This window comes from Sardina pilchardus, chromosome 5 (assembly GCF_963854185.1).
Source record: "Sardina pilchardus chromosome 5, fSarPil1.1, whole genome shotgun sequence".
Classification (NCBI taxonomy): domain Eukaryota; kingdom Metazoa; phylum Chordata; class Actinopteri; order Clupeiformes; family Clupeidae; genus Sardina; species Sardina pilchardus.
In genome coordinates, this window is record NC_084998.1 from 2,553,839 (window position 1) to 2,572,000 (window position 18,162).

Consider the following 18,162-nt stretch of genomic DNA (forward strand, 5'->3'; position numbering starts at 1 on the left):
TCCGAACTCCGAAGTTGCCCGAGAACAACATGGCTGCCTGACAACGGCTGAACGGTAAGATAATAAATGTAAGATGTAGTTTGTCTAAATAGTTGCCCAGCATTTGTAACTTTTTAAGAAACATTCCCGTCGTCCATGTTTGAACTTAACGTTCGTGCTGAGGATGTACTAGGTTGGGGAATACCCGCAGTATCGTTAGCTATCGTGCTAACGTTAGAACTAGCAGCTAGTTTAATGATCGCTAACGTTAAAGGGATAGTTCGGATTTTAAGACACGAAGTTGTATGGGTTCCCTGTCAGCAACGTAGTGCATCAGCACTGACTTACCCCCGACAGCGTCCTGTGAGCCGAGATCCAGCCGGTTTTTGATCGTTTTTGATGCCGGACTATTTTCTTCAGCAAGTTTCTGGGGTCACGAAAGTAAAGTGTTTTTCTTCTCAAAACCATATGCGTTCAACAGAGTGATATATTTGCACCACAAAAACGTTGTCCAGCTGTCAGTAGCGCGCAGTGATAGGAATCGCGAAAAATAAGTAAGTGATAACGAGGTTTGAATTTTTCCTGGACAACGTTTTTGTGGTGCAAATATATCACTCTGTTGAACGCATATGGTTTTGAGAAGAAACACACTTTACTTTCGTGACCCCAGAAACTTGCCGGACTACTTTCTTCAGCATCAAAAACGATCTAAAACCGGCTGGATCTCGGCTCACAGGACGCTGTCGGGGGTAAGTCAGTGCTGATGCACTACGTTGCTGACAGGGAACCCATACAACTTCGTGTCTTAAAATCCGAACTATCCCTTTAACGTTAGGTTAGCGCACTAGCAACTTTTAGCACACGATATCAAAGCTGACCAAACTCTTTTTCTGTTAAATAGTGGGATTGAATTCGTGAATACAAGCGTTGGTCATGTTTTACTTTTCTGTAAGAGACGTGTAGGTCGACAAAGCTTGCCTGCTGTGTAGTGTAACTGTAACGTTGTTAGCTCACCGTCAATCTGTTTAAAAGGCAACAAACTTTTCTGTTGAAAGTTAGCATTCGCCCCCACCATCTGCTAGCTGCTAGTGCTACCTTAATTTGAATTTCGTGGGGAATATAATAGGCCAGTCAATCTAGCTCAAAAAAGGGCCAAAAATTAAACTAATTGCAAAAGTAATAGTAATGTTTCATACTTTTTATTGATCCTTATACCCTCCTGCATCACATAAAAAAATCGACCCATTTATATTTAGTGGAACATACGTTTCTTCAAGGTCAAAGGTAGCAATTTCCAATGCACTTTGCCATTGGGATTTAATGGGTACAATTTTAAACTATAGATATCAACTTGAAACTTTCTCAGTTGTTTACTCACATTAAGGCAAAGATTTTTTTGTATTGCAAGTTTTCTGAAATGTGATGTTTAGATATGCAAATGAGATCAGTTTTACTTAAATATGCAATAATTTGCATATATTTCTAGAAAACTAAATCTGAACAATAGGTACAGTCAGCTTCAAAATAATTGCTGCATTTTGCTTATATGTTGGATACCAAAAGCCTATGCAAAGGGAATATTAGATAACACTTCATATCACCTCAAAAATGAGGAAGTCAAGTCAAAATCAATGCGTTTCAATGGAAGTACATTATAGAACAAATGATTGTCAATGATATGGTATGATGGAAGTATCTCAATGCATGCCAAGTCACATAAGGAAGATATTGACCTTTAGACAACATATCAAGTGACTTGGGATGCATTGAGATACTTCCATCATACCATATCATTGACAATCATTTGTTCTATAATGTACTTCCATTGAAACGCATTGATTTTGACTTGACCTGACATCCTCATCTCTTAGGTGATATGAAGTGATATCTAATATTCCCATTGTATTTTGGCTTTTGGTATCCAATATATAAGCAAAATGCAGCAATTATTTTGACGCTGACTGTACCTATTGTTCAGATTTAGTGTTCTAGAAATATATGCAAATTATTGCATATTTAAGTAAAACTGGTCTCATTTGCATATCTAAACATCACATTTCAGAAAACTTGCAATACAAAAATCTTTGCCTTAATGTGAGTAAACAACTGTGAAAGTTTCAAGTTGACATCTTTAGTTTAACATTTTACCTATTTCACCTGTAGTAAATCCCAATGGCAAAATGCATTGGAAATTGCTGCCTTTAACCTTGAAAAAAAACTATGTTCCACTAAATATAAATAGGTAGATTTTTAATATGTTAATTAGATATACCTAGGGATCACAAAAAACTTGGAATGATTACTATTGCAATTAGTTATGGGTCAAACGCTAGATTGACTGGCCTATAACCGCTGGTCAGGTTTTAGCTTGCCGTTTGGCGTTTTCTTTAATGTGTCAACGTCCTTATTTTTTTTTATAAAGGTTATCAAGGAAACAAGTGGTGTACTGGATGAAGTTTGATGGACTCTTCTGAACAGGTAAGGGAAGGTCCTAAATTAATGAATATCCACAATTACATTTTGATATATTTTCCTTTTTTTCAAGTCAATGAATCAACAATTCCAAGAGGTGAAACAATGCATTTTCGACATCAACCAGTAAATTTAGACGTGTATATTAGAACATTTTACACGATTAAATGATCTATAAAACATTTGGCCACTGTATTATTATTTCAGATGATCATGTTTTGACTTAACTCTTGTTTTGTCTGTGTCATGGTGATTGTAGGTGCTGCAGGTCTTCCAGCTACTGTTTGGAGAAGATATTTCCTCTCAATTTATGGAAGTAGGGAATTTTTCTGAAGGCAGAAATCAAGGATTCAAGAACCCAAGTTGGACTCTTGATTCCACTGAGACCACTGTGTGCATTTTGAAATGTTCCAAATGTGTGTCACTTCCATACGGAAGAAGTTCCAAGCCCACAAGTGAGTTCACTCACCAGATAGACACACATACGCATATAACACTAATATGTGTGCATGTATTTGTGTCTGTAACGGTTAGTTTATCCCCTCCTTTTATGTGTCTGTTATGACTTTGTAGTGGGCTCTATGAACTGTCCAGGGCAAAGTCGGTCTACCCTGATGACACTCCCTGTTCCTTGATGGTAGCCATGGCTGCTGCCCTCAACGTGGTGGGTGTGGACTATGTTATTGAGCATGCTCTAATTTGTTTGTCATAAGTGCTATGCAATACATTAATCCAGAAAGTAATCATGATTATTGCAGTTACCTAAAAGTAGTCTTGAATTTGCGATTAGCCTTGTTTTACCAATTCAGTTTGTTGTACAGCATGCATCATTGGGGGCCAAGCAGCGAAGCTGCGAAGCACCCATAGTGTTTGTACCTTTTCCTATTATATATTCTTCTCCTCTGGAAGTCTATGGCAGCCCATAGATCCATACAGTAAAAAGTTGTGAAATTTGGCACACTTATTCTACTCACAACTCTAAGCACTTTCACCAATTTACAGACTCCAGACCTCAAACCTCTAGCGCCACCAACAGGTCAAAATTCATCAATTTTTCAACAACATTAATGCAAATATCTCTGCCATGCTTGAACCTATCAAGCTCAAACTTGCTCAGTGTATTAAGGCAAGAGTCAAGGCCCCACCCACCAATTAACAAGACTTTTCCATGAACGCTGTAGCGCCACCAACAGACCAAAGTCAAAACTTTCAAAAGGCTACTTCTGTCACAAATTTCATCCGATTCTCACCAAAATTTGCACACATCATCTTCAGACCATGCCTTCTTATTGCATTGCTTTTTGAAAGAATTGACAAAATTATTTGCCCGTAACAGCCAATCAACTTAGGCGGCGAAGCCGCCACACAGACATTAAACATATATCTCTATGGAAGCCATAGAACCATACTGTAAAAAGTTCTGAAATTTAACACACATATTCCGCTATGGCCAATGGCCACTTTCCCCAATTTACAGACTCCAGACGCCAAAACTGTAGCGCCACCAACAGGTCAAAATTCATAAATTTTTCAACAACATTAATGTAAATATCTCTGCTATGCTTGAACCTATCAAGCTGAAACCTCCTCAGTGTATTAAGGCAAAAGGTATGGCCCCACCCACCAATTCACAAGACTTTTCCATTAACGCTGTAGCGCCACCAACAGACCAAGATCAAAACTTTCAAAAGGTTTCACAGGTCACAAATTTCCTCCATTTCTCACCAAAATTTGCACACACCATCTTCAGACCATGCCTTCTTATTGCATTGCTTTCTGGAAGAATTGACAAAATAATTTGCGCGTAACAGCCTATCAAAATTGGCGGCGAAGCCGCCACACAGACATTAAACCCATATCTCTATGGAAGCCTTAGAACCATACAGTAAAAAGTTCTGAAATTTAACACACATATTTCTCTATGGCCAATGACCACTTTCCCCAATTTACAGACTCCAGACCCCAAAACTCTAGCGCCACCAACAGGTCAAAATTCATCAATTTTTCAACAACATTAATGGAAATATCTCTGCTATGCTTGAACCTATCAAGCTCAAACTTGCTCAGTGTATTAAGACAAAAGTCAAGGCCCCACCCACCAATTAACAAGACTTTTCCATGATTGCTGTAGCGCCACCAACAGACCAAGTTCAAAACTTCCAAAAAGTTTCACAGGTCTTAAATTTCATCCGATTCTCACCAAAATTTGCACAAACCATCTTCAGACCATGCCTTCTTACTGCATTGCTTTGTGGAACAATTGACGGAAGTGCTCGCCTCTAACAGCCAATCCAAATTGGCGGCGAAGCCGCCACACAGGAAGTGAACCTACATCTCAGCAAGGCTTTCACGTATCAAGACTTGGGAACACATCCCAAGGACACACACAAAAAAAAAAAAAAAAATTGAAATTAATTTTGGCTATTTTCTTAACATCCACTCTCTCTCTGTCCCAAACCCATTTGCACACACCCACTCTCCCATTTCATGTGTTTTGACCACTAGGGGGGTGCTATAATCACATGAAGTCATCTCATGTTTCATTCATGTTTTCATCTCTCTCTCAAACTCAGACACAAGCACACACACTCTCCTCTATGGTGGTCATGGGGGGGGGGGGGGGGACTTTCCCACATTTTCCCATGGACTTCCTGGATGACCACTACGTCTATCCACCTACCGGGTGGTAAGACACCTGGGATTTTCCGCTGCTGTGCCTCAGCCGGAGGCCATGTGAATCTTAGTAATGCCGCAGCCTCGAAAGGGATAGAGGGACTTACTCACTGTTAAACATGCTGCTAGTTCATTCTCTATATATAGCCCACTCTTACCAGAGGTGTCTCTGCGACGGTGTGTGTTTGGACGATTGAGAGCTGAGCATTGTGGGTAAATCACACTCAAAGAGTTTAAAGGGGGCCAAGCAACAACATTAATGCAAATATCTCTGCTATGCTTGAACCTCTCAAGCTCAAACTTGCTCAGTGTATTAAGGCAAAAGTCAAGGCCCCACCCACCAATTAACAAGACTTTTCCATGATTGCTGTAGCGCCACTAGGGGCGCTATAATTAGCAAAACTTTCTCGGATCACCACCAAACTTTGTACGTGGACTTGTGAGCACATTCTGAGAACCTGCGCTAAATTTGGTGACGTTTGAACACTAGGGGCGCTATAATTAGCAAAACTTTCTCGGATCGACACCAAACTTGGTACGTGGATTTGTGAGCACATCCTGAGGACCTAAACTAAATTTGGTGACGTTTGAACACTAGGGGCGCTATAATTAGCAAAACTTTCTCGTATCGACACCAAACTTGGTACGTGGACTTGAGAGCACATCCTGAGGACAATGCGCTAAATTTGCTGACAAATCCAATGCTGCAAAAATCTTCAAACCTCCCTGCTTGGCCCCTCATTGCTGCTTGCAGCTATATTTTTGTTTATTCTTATTCTTATTTTTATTGACAGAGCCCTCAGAAATAAACTGATATCAACTATTAATATGGATGGTGATTGTGGCAAGGGTGTCTCCATAAGGTAATTATCGTTTATATTTGTACATCTGATAGACTTACCTTGCTTATTTTTTTTAATTCTATGATTTTACAGATTAATCAACAATAACTAATTGTATGGCAATCTTTTTTTTTATTATTATTTTTTTTAAAGGTGCCATCCAGAAGTCGCAGCCTGGAGCCAGTGGCTGCTATTGCAAGACTCATGGGGGATGATCTGCAGGCAAAGCTACGATTAGGTATGATATCACACAGACATACTACTGCGCAGAAGTGTAGGGTCACTTTCAAATGGCCTCTCTATTAAACTGAATAAATAAATACCGAACATATCTAAGTGCACTCCCAAACTCTCTAATACAAGTATATGTTGTTCACATCTGAATTACTTATAACTATTGTGCCTGACTGCTTGTGTGGGTTTGCTTTTATGTGTCACACACAAGCGGAGTAGTTTGCATTGATTATATTCATGGACAGGGTCAATTGTAATGTATGCTTCCTTTCTCTTTCACAGACACTTGACATTTACTGCGAAAGGTACCATCAGAGCACCTCTCCCTACCCTGCAGGATATCTATACCAGAAAAGTACAACAACGGCCCAAAACTATTTCCAAAAGACATTTCACACCCTGACCATGGACTATTTAAACCACTGAGGTCAAGCAGACGTCTCTGTTCCCACATGGCTAAAACAGAAAGGAAACAAGGAGTCTTTTCTCAATATGCTGCTACATCGCTCCACCCCTGAAACATCAATTTCGATCTTGAACACATGAGGATGTTGGCTCAAGTTTGCCTGCAGACAGTCAATATAGACAGGTGTGTTGTTTTGATTTGATGTTTAGATTGTCGTGCATACAGTGTCTTTACAATAATGATGGAACAAATTCTCATTTGGTTTTACCTACATTGGGATTAAAGGAACACTTAACCGTTTTTTCATATTAAACTACATTATTCCCTTAACTAAGACGAGTTGATACATACCTCTCACGTTTCAATGCGTGCACTCACTGGCTCTGGCGCGCGGCGCAACTTTGATAGCACTTTGCTAGCCCAATGCATTCATTAGGATCCAAACAGAGATGAAGTTAGAAGCGACCAAACACCTCCATGTTTTCCCTATTAAAATACAGTTACACGAGTAGTCACACGACCAAGTATGGTGAGACGAAATAAAACGTGGTGCATTTGTAAGCAGGTAAGAGGGATAACTATATTGTGTGGCGCAATAACATTGGGAGCACTTAGACTCTGCGCAGTAATATCCTCACTCCAAAGTGAAACTGAAAGTGCAGGATATTATTGCGCCACACAATATAGTTATCCCTCTTACCTGCTTACAAATGCACCACGTTTTATTTTGTCTCACCATACTTGGTTGTGTGACTACTCGTGTAACTGTATTTTGATAGGGAAAGCATGGAGGTGTTTTGTCGCTTCTAACTTCATCTCTGTTTGGATCCTAATGAATGCATTGGGCTAGCTAAATGCTATCAAAGATGCGCCGCGTGCCAGAGCCAGTGAGTGCACGCATTGAAACGTGAGAGGTATGTATCAACTCATCTTAATTAAGGGAGTAATATAGTTTAATATGAAAAAACGGTTAAGTGTTCCTTTAAATAATTTTGATTCTAAGGGCTCTCAGCGAACAAGGAGACGATGGCCCATGGGAGCCATGCAGTTTATTTATTTCAGTTAGCCTATTGGCTGGTTTCATTCTCATTGAGCTCAATGCAATTCAAACCAGTATTTTAAGAAACAATTTATTTATTTACGATACATTATTCATTCACAAAGAAAATGTATGTCCTTAAAGGTTGAATATTTCCTCATTTTTTCATTTAAAACATTAAGAGCAATTTCCAAAAGATGATTTTATATTGTCAACTTTAGCTTGTGTTCCAATACATTTGGGCTTGACTGAATGTCATTATTTATTAGTTAAATGTTTATGATTGCTTTTTGTAATGTCTGCACCTTAAAGTGTCAAAGTGTCCATGTAGTATATAGTTCATGAAATAAAAGTTTTAAATGCTACGGAATGGTCTATTTTTCTGATCCCCAAACTGATTTCTCAATTGTAACTCCTCCTTCTCAATAGTGTCTCATAGCAATGTCTCCTCATTTGCTCTATTATTTCTCCAAAGGAGAAACAAGTTATAAATGAGACTACACTCAAACATATAGGAGATCTCCACTAGGTCTCCCCTATTTCTCCAAAGAAAAAACAAGTTATAAATGAGACTACACTCAAACATATAGGAGATCTCCACTAGGTCTCCCCTATTTCTCCTGTGTCTCAAACGAATATCTCTTTTGTGGCTCCTTCTTGTCTCATTAATATATGTCTCACCTATTTCTCCTAAGGCCATTTTAGGAGAAAGAACTGAGAAAAAAACGATACTTCAATGATCCTAAAATGATCCTTAAATGAGAATCTCAATTTTGTCTCCTGAGCAACAGAAGAGATACAAATGAGAAACAATTTTTTCCTCTGGGAGGGGCAAAGATGTCAGCTAGGGGTAAAAAAGATGGCAAAGAAATAAAAAACACAAGGCAAACAGGAACGCAAAGTGGAAATGCTAACACGGCTAGCCCTGACGAAGAGCCCATGGCTAATCTAGATTTGATCCTTCAAGAATTAAGAGATTTTCGACAGGACAATAAATCTCAACTAGAGGAAATCAAAGGAGAAGTAAGTAAAACCAACACTAGACTGGAGAAGGCCGAAGACCGAATTGAAAAGGCAGAAGAAAGATTACAAAATGTTGAGGGTGTTCTGTCAGAAATGCTAAAACTCCAAACACAAATGGAGGCTAAATTAACCGAGCAAGAGAGCCGCTCACGGCGAGAAAACATCCGCCTATATGGGATTCCTGAAGGGGCCGAAAAGGACAGTGCATCGGTGGTGGAGTTTGTTGAAAAACTGCTGGGGGATAATCTGGATATTGCAGATACGGTTACATGCTGCCACTCAGACATGCCACCACTACGACATGCTTCCATTTAGACATGCCTCTATTTCGACATGCTGCTATTTAGACATGCTGCCAATCCGACACATTTTAGTACCCCCATTCCGACAATTTACAAATCCTATTTTTTTCCAAGACAATTTAACGGACCCTATGAGCCCGACGGACGCAAAGTGCGTCAAAAAACACACCCATTTTTCTCTGTACATTGCTCCGCGATTATTAGTCATAGCGAGATGAGACCTATATTGCATGAAAGAGCAGAACCGGGGCTTTAACGAGACTAGACAGTGTCTGTACGATCAAGTATGAAAATAAAATAAAATCATGAATTTAAATCAAAGTATAGGCCTATCATATTTACAGTCTATATTGCTCCACGCAGCCACTGCTCTCGCTTGGATTACTCCGGGACCAGGCATCGCAGGCAACAGACACGCATATCAAATGAAAGAGGAGAAACAGAGCTTTCCATTGATACCAAACACATCGATCCTTTTGTGTTATAAAAACAGACGAAGTGACAAACAAATAAGAATGTCATATAGCTTCGGCTACCGCTACTTTCGTTTGATTTAGGCTACTCGTGAAACCATGGTAAAAAATATATGGCTTGCATGTCAGATAAAAGAGGAGAGCTAGAGCTATCCACAGATGCCAAATACAACCTTCTAGGTCATAAAACAGACGAAGTGACAGGAAAATAATAACTGTAACATTAATAGCCTATTACCTCATGTCGGAATGGCACGTTGTTTGAAAAAAAAAGTTAAATACCGCCACTGCGACCATGAAAAAAAAATATGTCGGAGTGGTGGGACTTTTTCCCATAAGGAGACATGCCTCCACTACGACAATTGGACGTCAATGTCGGAGTGCTGGTATGTCGGAATGAACGGCGGATACCTGCAGATACAACAACTCTACAAATTGAGAGAGCACATCGTTCATTGGGACCCAAGCCACCGGCACAGGCACAACCAAGATCAATCGTTGTGAAATTCGCCAATTTTCGTACCAAAGATACGATACTTCGCAAAGCTTGGCAAAAGAAAGGCTTGATGCTGGAAGGGAATCGGATTAATGTTGACAATGATTACCCACCGCGCATTCTACAAAGGCGAAAGGAATATGCAGAAGTCAGAAAAGCTCTCAAGGATCAAGACATCAAGTTTCAAACATTGTGGCCTGCCCGGCTAAAGGCGAAATACCAGGAAGCGGACAAGATATACGAGACCGTGGAAGAGGCAACGAAAGACTTAGCCAAGAGGGGATTTAACATTGTGCCTATCAAGCCACCTGAAACGATGATGGAGCGCCTTCAGAAATTAAGCTGGCAGAGAAGCGGACGGGCCCGACAAGGGAATAGCGCTAGTGCTGGTGGATCTACGTTCTACAAAGAGCGGCTGCAAGCTTTTCGAAGAGATTCTTCACCTCAAAATGACTCTGGTTAGTAGGCTAGCATAACGGGGCTTTCAACTGACCTAACCCCCCCCCCCCGCCTTGGAATGGTGAGTTTTGATTATTTGACTGTTTAGCCCATACATAGAGCAATGTGACTTTCTAGACGACCTAGCAATTAAGCTATATTTCCACGAGAATCGGGACAACTTAAGGACATGGAACTCTGCTATGCGGACACCTCCGAGGGCCCTCCCACTCATCGAGAGGGAGGCTTTCCCTCAAAGCCACCTATTACTATCTGGTGTAGTAGGGTCACAAGTGAGACCCATACCGTGGAAGACGTTCTTATGTTTTTATTTTTCAACTTTGTTAAGTGTTCACAATTTGTTTGTTTACAGCTGTTCTGTGCTGTAAAGGGGAATCTTTTCACTCAAATGCAGGACATGACAATTGATTTCAGCTTTAATGCAAAGTATAAGATTAGCCACATATAATGTTAATGGTTTAAATAACCCAGTCAAAAGAGGGAAAATTTGGTCAAAACTCAAGAAAGACAAGGTCCAAATAGCGTACCTCCAAGAAACCCATCTTAATGCCATTGAACATGCCAAACTAAACAGAATGGGGGTAAAATATGTATTTTCGTCATCTGATAAATCTGGACATAAAAGAGGAGTAGCTATTTTGATAACAGGAGGAGTACTTTATGAACACATGTCAGAATTCACTGATACAGAAGGCAGATACGTGATGATAATAGGTAAACTAGAAGGTACCATTGTAAGTTTTCTTAATGTGTATGCGCCTCCTGGCAGTGGATGGGTGTTTTACAGGAAAATATTTGACTTGATGGCAACGAAAGCACAAGGGGTTGTAATTTGTGGTGGGGACTTTAATGTACACCTAAACCCTAAACTAGATGTTTCAACTGGTAAGTCAGAGACAAAACTAATTGGTAGGAAAATGACTGCCTTGATGAAAGAATTGGGTATTGTAGATATATGGAGAGAACTTTATCCTGTTAGCCGAGATTACACTTACTACTCCTCGCCACATGCGATATACACTAGAATAGATTACTTTTTTACTTTTAGTAGAGACTTGCATAAAATTGAAAGGTGTGATATAGGCACAATCACTCTTTCAGATCATAGCCCTGTATTCATATCTTTGTTAATGAACAGAGAGCAAAAGGCTACACTATGGAGATTGAATTCAAATATATTGAATGATCCAGACACCAAGGAGTATCTCATAGCAGAGATAAACACATTTTTTGACCTAAATGATAATGGGGAAGTGTCACCGGATATCCTTTGGGATACACTCAAAGCAGTTATGAGGGGTAAAATTATTGCCACTACCTCAATGATGAAAAAACGTAGAAGACAAAAGCTACAAGACCTTGAGACCAAATTAAAGCATTTACAAAGGGTTCACAGTGATACCTTAGATGAAAGAGTGAAACAAGAAATTAAAGGAGTCAGGAGTGAGATAGAGGAAATGAGCACACAGGAAATACAAAAGAAATATATATTTCTAAAACAACGATATTATGAGGTTGGGGGTAAGGCGATGAAGCTTCTTGCATATAAATTAAGAAAGCAGCAAGCTGACAATACCATATCTAAAATTCGAAACCCAGAATCTGGGAAAATTGAACACAGATTGGAAGAAATCCAACAAAGCTTTGAAAAGTTTTATAAAACACTCTATTCTCAGCAACATATTGACAATACTCCTCACATTGACTCATTTTTGGACTCCCTTGATTTACCCTCTATTTCTGGAGAGCAAAATGTACAATTAGCATCAGAAATAACAACGGAGGAATTAAATGCAGCCATCTCTAGATTGAAGGCAAATAAGTCACCAGGCCCAGACGGTTTCACTGCAGAGTGGTACAAATCTCTGCGAGAGCAGTTACTCCCAATACTACTGGAGACGTATAACTGGATCCTAAAGGAAAATAAAACTCCACCCTCCTGGAAAGAAGCTATAATCTCATTGATCCCTAAGGAAGGGAAAGACAAACTGGATTGTGGAAGTTTTCGTCCTATTAGTGTATTAAATATAGACTATAAATTATTTACATCAATACTAGCACATAGAATAGACAAGATTCTACCTAAAATAATTCATACAGACCAAACTGGATTTATAAGACAAAGGCAAACACAAGATAACTTAAGAAGAACCCTCCACATTATTAATCATATCGTTCAAAAAGACACAGAGGCAATACTTGTAAGTTTAGATGCGGAAAAGGCCTTTGACTCTGTCAGGTGGTCTTTTCTTTACAAAGTACTCTTAAAATTTGGCTTCCATAAATCGATTATTGACACATTTCAAGCTCTATATGATAGTCCCTCTGCCAGGATTAAAGTTAATGGTGCCCTTTCAAAGGCATTCATCCTGGAACGTGGAACAAGACAGGGGTGTCCAGCCTCTCCCTTGCTTTTTGCATTATTTCTTGAACCACTGAGTCAATGGATACGACAGAATTCTGATATTAAAGGGATAAATATACATTTAGAGGAACATAAACTAGCGTCATTTGCGGATGATGTCTTAGTCTACTTAACACAGCCGACTTTGACTTTCCCTAAGCTAATGACTGTTTTAGAAGAATATGGCGCACTATCAGGATATAAATTGAATATTCAAAAGACGCAAGTACTCACTTTCAATTATGATCCACCTAGTTCCTTGATAAACAAGTACCAACTGAGATGGAAGGCAGACCATATAAGATACCTTGGTGTCAATCTACCAAAGGATACTTCAAAGCTGTCCACCTTGAATTATGGGCCTCTAAACACAAATATTAAGTCTGATATACAGAGATGGAGCCTCATTCCATTCCTCAGTCTTAATTCTAGGGTAGAATCTATAAGAATGAATGTTCTACCAAGATTATTATATCTCTTCCAGAGTCTCCCAGTGGAGATACCTATTAAACAATTTATGGAATGGGATAAAATGATATCTAGATTTCTGTGGCAGGGCAAAAAACCTAGGATTAGGTATAAAACCCTTCAGTTACACAAAGATCGTGGAGGACTAGGCCTTCCTTGCTTGCGTGACTATTACCATGCAGCCCAATTAAGATCTCTAGTGTGCTGGTGCAACCCATCTTATTCCGCAAGATGGAAAGATATAGAGAGCAATATGGCCCATCCGATTCCTTTGGCAGCGGTAATGGCAGATGTTAGATTGATGAACAACATGATGGATAAAAACAACAACCCATGGATTAAAACTACATTGAAGATATGGCAGAAGACAATAAAACACTGCGATTTGGAACATACTTTAAAAATATTAAGATGGTGTGCTTTTGACACCGATTTCTCCCCTAATAGTCTGGACTCCAGATTTAAGACTTGGATCAAAGTGGGCCTCACCAATTATCATACTTTTGTAAATAAGGGAACACTTAAGAGTTTTGATTTGCTACAGCAAGAGTATGGACTACAACGCCAAGATTTCTATAGGTACCTCCAGGTTAGACACTACTTCCAGGAAAATATAGCTAGGGCATTAGAAGGGCAAGAGACAGGTATTTTAGGGGTGTTTAAAGGAGCAACCAATTCATCATTATGCAAGAAGGTTGTATCGAGATTGTATTATGGGTTGCGTCAAGTTTGCCCTGATAATACTCTATATATTAAAGAGAAATGGGAAAGGGAAGGTAGTCTTTCAATATCTGTGGAAGAATGGGAAAGTTTATGTATACAACAATGGGTAACAACATGTTCAAATACATGGCGAGAATATAGCTGGAAAAATGTGTCCAGATTTTTTATAACGCCATTACAACAACGAACACAAATACCTAGCACTGCCTGCTGGAGAACATGTGGATCAAATGAGGCCAATCATTTTCATGTCTTCTGGGATTGCCCAGTACTAACTTCATACTGGCAGGAAATTCACTTCCACCTGGAAGCGACTTTCAAAGTAAATATCCCATACAGATTTGACACTTTATATTTAGGAATCTTTTCATTTGATACATGGGATTACAGAGATAAAAAGTTGTTACTTATACTTCTGGTTGCAATCAAAAAAACAATCTCAAGAAGGTGGTTGAAACAAGAATCTCCTACAATAGGAGAATGGTTAGATGTGGTACATGATATATATATACTATGGAAAAGTTATCCTATTCTCTCAAAATTCAGACTGACAAATTTTCTAGGATATGGTCTAAATGGACTGGGTATGTTGAACATATAGGCTTAAGATCAAACTTTGTTTGGTAACTTTGATTGTTGTAATTGTCTATGTATATGCGTGTCCTTTTATTTCTTTCCTTTTTTTTAGAGAAGTGTAGTGAAACTCCCCCCTATGTTCTAAATGTTTCTATTGTTAATTACACAAATGTATCAAAAAAAACAAAAAAACTTTGGGCCTGGGAAGAAGTCTGATACTGTTATGAGGATAATTGGGGACTTAGATGGAAAATCCGTGGGGTTTTCTTTTCTACTATATCTAAACTATTTAACTTTATTTATTTTTTCCTTTCCCTTTCTGATCCTCTGTGCCAGAAACATGTAAACCTTATAACAAAACAGAAAAAATGTAAAGAAATGTCTACATTTTTATGTATCTTGTTGGCCTCAATAAAGATAAAATTAAAAAAAAAAAAGAAAACATTTGTTTCTGTTGCACTGCTCCAGTTGTTGCAGCTCGTGGAGTGCTGGTTGCTAGGCGACCGTTCTGTTTAACCCTATGAGCCCTAAGCTGTTTTAAGGGCATTTTCACTACCTCTAGTTAGAAGCATTTATCCTGGTCATTGTAAGTGCCATTCACACATGCTACATATTGTTTTTTTCAGCACAGTCTAGGCTATCCAGATCTGCCACAATATCATGTATAAATACTTGCATTGATTTGATTTAGATTTTTAAATAATAAAAAGTTGAAAAGCGTACTATACAAATTCTTACATTTTGATGTGTATCTCACCAGAGCAAGCTCACATCTCGACAAAACTTACATGGTTATGTAGGCCTGACTGTCCTGAACACGGCAATATAAGAACCATGGTGGAGGTATACTTTGGGGCTGAGCAATTTACAGAAATATGTGGTGTGTGCCTTCCAGAAATAAATGGCAATTTTTATAGACCGGTTTCAGCCCCCTACCAACCGTCGTCAAGAACGAACTCAGAGGACAAGCGAACTCAGAGCCGCACAGACACGCACGGTCCGTGCGGCACGGACAGCACAAAGCAAGCATGCTGAACTTAGTTGATGAAACTCATCGACTGATCATACGGGTCTAGTGACCACTTTTTATCAGGTAGGCTAAAGTAAACACTATTCTAGGCTATAACTAATGGCTAATAGTGTTCTCATTTTAATCTAAACCAGTCCGATCCTATGCTCTACTGGGACGGCGAGCACTGCACACCGGACCCCACCCCCCTTCTAAAAAAAAACAGACTTGCATGCACGACCATCATAGCACCCACACTCATAAAGCGGTCAACCAAACAGCTGAGTGTGTAGGCCAGCAGAAACGACCAATTCAAAATAATGTGAGACGACATAAACAAGCATTCATGCCACAGCGGGCTATTGTAAAGTGTACTCCTTATCTTACCTTAAACCTGAAGCGTCTGTGTTAGCACTTGTGGTGGATGCGCTAGCATCATTGCTATCAGCCTCAGTATTCTGCCCGAACATTAATCCAGAAATCGTAGGCTTATTTGCGATTTTTTGTATTATCTACCTTACGTTTCGTTTGTGTTCTTTGTTTGTGTGTGGCTACCAGATTTGTATTTGGTATTGTATTATTTGATGAGGATTCATTAATAAACCACTGAGGCCAATTTCTCATGACAAACACTTTTCTAGATGTCATCGCGAACTCATGTTTCTTACACTAATATACAAGACTCAGGTCCGAACTAATGAGGACGCCACCAACAGGCAAGGAGTGTTTATTACAACTAACTACAATTTAGGCCTACATCTCTTCTTACAGTAAGATAGAGTTCTATCCTATCACTTAGGTTAGGTCCTATGTTCACTGACTTTGCAAAACGTATCATTTATTGTAGCCTACTAAATAAAACATTCTTACTTCCTTGTTTTAACCTTACAAATACATGTGACTTTGCAATATTTATTTTTTTCTATCACCTCAAATTCACAACTTAAACAATGCTTTACTGTCACAGAAGTTGCATAAACGTTTTTTTCCACAATAAACTCAAGTTCATAACGTGCACTTACAGCAGAATCAGCACAAATTGGGACGTATAACATTTGTGGTGTACAGAAAGATAGCACAGAAAGACACCGTAGACTGCAGCAAAGAGTCGACAAACGGGTCAGGAGTGAAAGTGCTTTGCTATTGGAGATGCACACTCGTGTGAATGTCTGTACGGGAGATGTTGCTGTTACAGGGGTTTCTTGTCAGACTGAAATGACAATGAAACATTGTGAACAGATACAAAACGAAGTGAATGGGTTGCATGAGGAACTGAGTAAAAACTGAACATAGCTGGATTTATTGGAAATTATGAGAAAACTCTTCACTTCACTGGCCTTCCCAACTGGCAGTTACCGTTTTCCCTGTATGAATACCTCAAAGGGCACCTTGAAAGAGTTCCGTCTTCATCAGCTTTGCATGCATTCCAAAAACGTATTCTCACTATCATGCGAATTAAACTTCATCTTTATGGAAAAGACTTGGCCTATAGATTTGAGAGGGATCAGTAAAGCAACTGTATCAAGAACTTTTAATCATGTTTTACATGTCATGTGCTTGCCTCAAACCCTTGATCATGTGGGCAGAGAGAGATCCCTGCTGAAAAAACCAGCCTGACCAGCTAAAGGTGGTTTGCTGGTTGACCAGCTTGTTAACCAGCTTGTTTGACCACCCTTTGATGGTTAACCAGCTAGACCAGCAAAACTCTCGCGAAAACACACCTTCAGCTGGTTTACCCAGCTTATGATGGTAATTCAGCTGGTTTTGATTGTCGTACCACCTTAAGCTGGTCATTTTAGTTGGTGTTGCTGGTCTACATTGCTGGTTTTTACTGGCCACGCCAGCTTATGTTGGTCATTCTAGAAAACCAGCTTGACCATCTTTGTCAAGCTTGACAGGCTGGTCACCAGCATGACCATCTTAAACCAGCTGTATCCCACACGACAGGCTGGTCACACCAGCACGACCAGCTTCCTCAGATGGTCACGCCAGCATGTCTAGCTGGTGGCCTAACCAGCTACACCAGCAAGACCAGCAATAAGAACTGTGTTTTGGGCAAAGACCAGCTAAAACCAGCTAAAACCAGCTACCAGCCTAAGCTGGTTTCTTGCTGGTTTTTTCAGCAGGGATGATTTCATGAAAACAATGCCAATGGACTTTCGAAAACACTCTCCAAACTGTGTGGTGTGATCATTGACTGCTTTAAAATGTTCTTGGAACGAGCCACATCCACTAGCCAGGGCCCAAACTCATCATACAAACATCAATCAGGTGCCCTTTGAGGTATTCAAATGTTATACGTCCCAATTTGTGCTGATTCTGCTGTAAGTGCACGTTATGAACTTGAGTTTATTGTGGGGAAAAAAAGTTAATGTAACTTCTGTGACTGTAAAGCATTGTTCAAGTTGTGAATTTGAGGTGATAGAAAAAAAAGAAATATTGCAAAGTCACATGTATCTGTAAGGTTAAAACAAGGAAGTAAGAATGTTTTATTTAGTAGGCTACAATAAATGATACGTTTTGCAAAGTCAGTGAACATAGGACCTAACCTAAGTGATAGGATAGAACTCTATCTTACTGTAAG

The 18,162-nt window shown here is 39.4% G+C and overlaps 1 long non-coding RNA gene across 1 annotated transcript; it reads left to right on the top strand.

The window, feature by feature from the left end:
* The first annotated feature begins 2,276 nt into the window (after positions 1 to 2,276).
* Positions 2,277 to 7,085, top strand: LOC134079448 (uncharacterized). Its single transcript, XR_009939065.1, has 6 exons — positions 2,277 to 2,457; positions 2,711 to 2,906; positions 3,025 to 3,115; positions 5,919 to 5,987; positions 6,120 to 6,204; positions 6,483 to 7,085. It is a non-coding gene; the product is annotated as an uncharacterized LOC134079448 (long non-coding RNA).
* The last annotated feature ends 11,077 nt before the right edge of the window (positions 7,086 to 18,162 follow it).